The following is a 6000-nucleotide window of genomic DNA, read 5'->3' as shown; positions in this document are numbered from 1 at the left end:
AAGTCTTCCACAATGTTGTGAATCACTATGTACCAAACAGCACACACTTCATTTATGGATCCATGCTTGCAAGGTAACTAAAATGCAATTAGTTTAGGCAAAAATGCGAACATGATTCCGGTTGGCTAGTCCTAGCATTTTATTCTGCCATAAAAGGTGTAGGAGCATTTCTGATGTGAAATCATGGATGACATGTAACAACAGATGAATGATGATAAAACAGGCATTCTGATCACAACACAAATACTTTTTGATTCGCATCCTTTACTTCAAACAATAAATATCAGCAACACCAACATTAAATTCACACAGTACGACACCTAGGTGTTACTCTGGACAGTACTCTCACATTGCACCATGTCATGAACATATGCAAGGCTGCATATCTTGAGCTGAGACGCATCAGCTCCATTCGCAAATATCTTTCAGTTGATGCCACTAAAACACGTGTGTTCATTAGTACTTTCAAGACTACTGTAACTCAGTTCTGTCTGGTTCATCTCAATATCTGCTCCAGAAACTTCAAAATGTTCAAAACACAGCTGCTCGGATCATATTTAGAGTACCACGATCAGAGCACACCTCCCCGCTGCTCTGTACCCTACACTGGCTGTCCATTCGATCCAGAATCAAACACAAAATTTGTTCTCTGTGCTACGTTTCACTGACCGACTCTAGTCCAACATACCTATCTGACTTCACCCATGTATATATACCGGCAAGATACTTGCGCTCTTCTTCTGACAATCGTATACTCATTATTCCCACTATGAAAACAAAGTCATATGGACAACGTTCTTTTGCATACCAGCAATGTGGAATGAATTGCCCACTGAACTTAGACACAAAGCCACAGTAATCCCATTAAAGAGTGCTCTTAAAACTCACCTATTTCGACTGCAAGAACAAGCTTAGAGACCTAAAAATGTTTCTTACCATAATATTTTCAGCATGTTTTTATGTTTTCTAGTTTCATGGTGTTTGATTTTGGTAATCATATCATTATATATCTTTTTATGTTATATGTGTTGTCTAATGTAAAGCGCTTAGAGCTTCTAAAGATTAGGCGCTATACAAAGTCCTCATTATTATCAATATTATTATTATTATTATTATTATTATTATTATTATTCCCCCATGGTGAAACAAATATTTTTGCAGAAATTGATTATTGCATGAAATTGAGTCATTTTTACCCAGTACTTCGAAAAGCTTAATATAATGGATATTACTCATTCTATTCTATAAACAGTATAACGCATAAAAAATCAACTGAAAAAAAATCCTACCTGCCTACCCTAATTGTAAAACCATCTCAGTAAGTAGCAAAAATCACTGACCATTTTATTCTGATTGTTTTTTGGTTTTATTTCTTCAGGTTGCATCTAGCTGCCCTGCACTATAATGAAAATTCAAACAATGCACATGCAGTGACCCAGACTGGCCAAGAGCGATGGAGAGTTGTTTATCCAAAATGCATACAAAGGATGGAGGCTGTTGTAAAGCCCTGCAAAGTAGACCCAACCTTTGGTAAGATTTTGACTTGTTACGTGTTTAGGCTTTATTAAACAGTAACAAGAAAAGTGTGAAGACAACAATCTTTGTAAAATTTAACAAATAATTTATTTCACTAGAAAAACAAGGTAAAAATGAAGAAAAGAAAAAAACAACTTACAATTTTAAGAATCAAATCCAAAAATAATCCAATAATCCAAGAATTATAAATTATTAGTCCTGCTAATAAAATGTTCTAATGAATTTGAGTTCGAGTCCCGACGAAAATCCGAAATGGAAGGCGATGACATATGCTATAGCTAGTGTCGTACTGATGTGTCTACAGTTCTTTGTTGTACCACGGAAAATAATATTCCGGAGATTATATTCCGAATAAAATTCCAATAGCTGCCTTTGTCCAAGAATTCTGTATGAGCACTCAAATATTTCCAGGAGAAAGAATGAATAATTCCATAAAATAGGATTTTAAATCAAACTGGTCAAAACAAAACACCTTTCAGTGTCAAAGGTAAAATGCCTAACTGACTAAATTCTCTAAAGACAAAGGTTATACATTAACTTGAGATGCAAAACAGATTCCCGGATGAAGATCAACCCTCCAGTAAAACCAGAATTTCTAGAACATCGTAGAAGCTATTTATGTCTAAAGTGACTTAGTCCCAGTCAGCCTTGATTCCACCCTATAAATCACACATTAAGGTTAAAAAAGAAGTTGTTTACTCGAACTGTTACTAATTTTGAATCAAGGTCAGGAACTAGGTCAGCATTAGGTGTTTACAAATAAACGGTCAGGTCAAACTAATTTCTGGAAAATGTCGAATTCCAGCAAGGCAAGCAAAATTACATCACTTTAACATGTAATGAAATAAATACAAAATTTAAAACTTACAAATAGATAAGTAATATAAAATAAATATCATTTAAGTCATATATACATAACAGACCAAATATGTTGGTGGCATATCCTTTATGTGCTTTATCCTATTTTTCTACAGCAAAGTCATTGTGTATAAGCTGCTGTCAAAATTTCTCGGGGATGATTTATTATGTCAATTGTAGATCGACAATAGCCATTTTTAATGTATTAATGTAATGTCCAATGTAAACAAGTAATCATTGCTGAATTAAGGCCTTGTAGGGCTATATGCAGTGAAAATATTATGGTACCCCCCACCTACAAAATGTGAAACTAAACAACACTATTAAAAGCTAAAAAGAAAAATAAATTAAAATACACGCAGATCGAAATGGTCATATATAATTCATTAATTTCATCATCAACACTTAATTTGAATTTTTTCTGGTGCCCCTATTAGGCTGGTGACTTAAGCATGTACTTAGTGTGCTTAATGGGTAATCCGGCCCTGCAAGTAATTAGAAGAAATAAAGTAATCTATAGTAAAATCTGAAATATAAATAAAATAAGTACAGTTATAGTTTACGGAATAAATTTTATTAAAGTTCATGATGTTGGGACACAGGATACTCTATTATTATGAAAATGTAATAGTTCAATATTAAAAAGGTTTATTGATTTCATATCTTGGTGCATTTTTATTCTTTAAGGTTACATTGTACCCCTGAAGCAGGCATTGCTGGATTTGAGGCAGAACTTGCCTACATGCACAGAAGCATCCATGTTCATGAAAGGGGCATCTCAGTATCCACCACCACTCACAGCATCATATAAAGTTTTCAAAAGATGACCTCATCAAAAAGTGCAAATAACGTTTTTTGAAATCCTAGAATTTTGATGGTGTAGCATATTCGAAGCCAACATATTCCTCTGTGGGAAACGATTCACTGATTTTTGAAACCATAAGGGATGGAAGAACTTTGCGGCTGTGTCTGCCTAGACGATGCCAAATCCGTGTGACAAAAACGCCGATATGCTATATGTCTGTATGTTCTGAAAATAAGTATAGAATGCATGTAAGTGTAAATCCATACAAGAGTTAGATAGTTCTTCTTTGGTAAATCTTGCTAAATTGTACTTTTAGTACTTAGGGTGAATTACTTTTGATATTTTTTATTTTTATAAAATTATTAATCTTCATTTAATACATATAGATTTGATACAAGGCATACATGTGAAATAACCCGTATCATTATAAAATTGTTCTAATTATTTCAGGTACATGTACATTGTGTTTGTGAAGACTCATTAAAGCTAGTTGATAAGCAAAACACGTTTTTTGGGGTCATGATTGCAACTTCATAGTAATCATTACAATTTATGACAAACCTGGTATTCCTTTCTCAAAATTATATTGTAAGGTGTCAAGAGTCAAAGTCAGATAAAATGGAATAGATGGACAGCTCACGCCTTTTTCAGTTACTAGATCTCTCCAGTGTATTGTAGTGTCAAGAAATGGTGTGTTCACCACTAAAGGTCTTATTTAGATCATAAAAGCACAAAACAAAACAAATATAAATAGTCAACACAGTTTATTGTATGACTAACAGGCTTATATGTGTTTTCTCAAAAAAATTAGTGCTCAAAGTGGTGAAATATGACATTTGCAAATATGCAGAACAGATGCTTGATAAAGCATGTTGAAATAGCAACAATAGTTGCAGTGGTAAATTGCATGTGAATATCAGCATAAATGTTCCATTTGTTCTAATTCAAATAATCTCTAACTCAGATAATCCCAATTTCCAAACTAATCTTGCACAGAAAAATAAGTTAATAGTTCTCAAAATTTGTTCATATGACGTACCGAAGTGGTAACAATTTTGTGCATCCAATCAAGTTTCGGAACCAGACCCGGGTTTGTGTTTTATTGTCCAAAGGTGAATATGGTAGAGTGTCAGGACTCAGGTCACAATTAGTACTTCCAGTTCAGTACCCACGAATGTAGTTCTAGTTTATTTTTAGAACATTTGTTCCTCTCTCATTTTGATGGTGATAGAAGAGTTATATTTATGCATCTTTTGTAGGGATTTAAAGGTAATTGTTTATTCTTGAGAATATGAGCTCAGGGTGTGGTTTTCCATATGTGTTTCGGCGACAGTGAACAGTGAATAATAAGGCCTTGGTGATGATAGGGAAGTGAAATCTGTGTTCTTTACATGTTGCTCTGTTGACAATTCAGCCTCTCAAAATAATGCAGGTCAATCTTTGACAAGAACTTCACCGTGAAGTCATCTTTGAAGGTAATTTAGATTAACATATGATTTGTATTGATTGCCACACAGTGGAAAGGTCAGTATTGAGAAACAAATGTCGAGAACATATAGTAAAAATAATTGTGTTATATGTCCGTTTGTTGGCTGAGACTCAGTTCGTCGTTTTGAGCGACACAGTCTTGAACTGGATGTCAATAGTGTGTCGCTCGAGTTGAATGCGACACTATGTGTCGTTTTGTAACAGTAAAGTGTGTCGTTGTGTCGGGTATATTATTTCGACATCTAAATGACACAACCGCTACAAAATGGATGGAAATTTGTGATTTCAAAATGATACATGAAATTGTGTAGGAAATTCGATAATGCCAATACTAAATTTCCAATTGATAGCAGACGGCTATGTTGATGACGACACAGTGACATTGTCGTCAGCTAAATACCTATGTGGGAAATTGTATGTGATATAACGAGGAAATAAACGTTGAAACAATTTCAGAGAAACATTATAGTAGTCATTATGAGTACTAAATTTAATATGTCGGTAGTAACTAGTCTACCTTGCTTGAAATTATCTGCTGTAATGACTAGAGGCTTTTGTTCTGTTTGCTTGGTCTTGAGACCTTTACAGGAGTCCAGTAGAACCACAACTGCCAAAACGGCGGCTCACACCCCTATTTATAGGTTAAGGGAACACAATCGGGAAATTCATAACAAAGTATGGAAGAATTCGGAAAGATTAATACGAGCGCCTCCTAGTGGAAAGTCGAGCGCCCAATACACACAGTAGTAAAAATGGCTCTCGATTTCAAACGACAAAAATAGCAATTATTAATCAATAAATTATATAAAGATTTAACACTGATGATGAACAGTTTCATCACACTGGTGACAAAAAATTATGAACTTACCTGAGTATCATCTTAATACTGGAGAACAATGAATACAATTGCCTATTTCTCTCTCAAAATAGGTGAGTGATAACAATTTACAATCCTATCATGTACACACTGGGCTTCAAAAATCTTTGTCCAGATGATAAATATTTAAACAAATCATTTTTATATGATTTACATATTATATCAAATTACTTTTCCTTTGTGCAAGGGTCATATATCAAAAACAGTTACTATTATTTGCATTGGAAACAGAGGTACATCTTTCCAACATGAAGATAATATTAACAATGAAAGAAGATTATAAATTATCTCAGACAATAGTGATATGTGTAAATTCACTTTATAAGAATATAAGTTGATAGGTAGTCAGGATTGTTTCAATATATATATGGCACATGAGCACAATCCAGGCTATATAGTGTAAAATAAGTTTAGATATCAACCCAAAGAAAAGACA

At 33.9% G+C, this 6000-nt stretch overlaps 1 long non-coding RNA gene across 1 annotated transcript in view; it reads right to left on the bottom strand.

The window, feature by feature from the left end:
- Positions 1–3032: 3032 nt before the first annotated feature.
- The window catches only part of LOC149798935 (uncharacterized), a 41411-nt gene continuing 38443 nt past the window's right edge, over positions 3033–6000 (bottom strand). The window contains exon 3 of the long non-coding RNA XR_016421043.1: positions 3033–3424. This is a non-coding gene — a long non-coding RNA (uncharacterized LOC149798935). The remainder of the gene's footprint in view (positions 3425–6000) is intronic.

This window comes from Sinohyriopsis cumingii, chromosome 5 (assembly GCF_028554795.1).
Source record: "Sinohyriopsis cumingii isolate HCF-2022 chromosome 5, ASM2855479v2, whole genome shotgun sequence".
NCBI classification, from domain to species: domain Eukaryota; kingdom Metazoa; phylum Mollusca; class Bivalvia; order Unionida; family Unionidae; genus Sinohyriopsis; species Sinohyriopsis cumingii.
The sequence above is the reverse complement of the archived record's forward strand: the minus strand, read 5'-3'. Positions and strand labels throughout refer to the sequence as shown.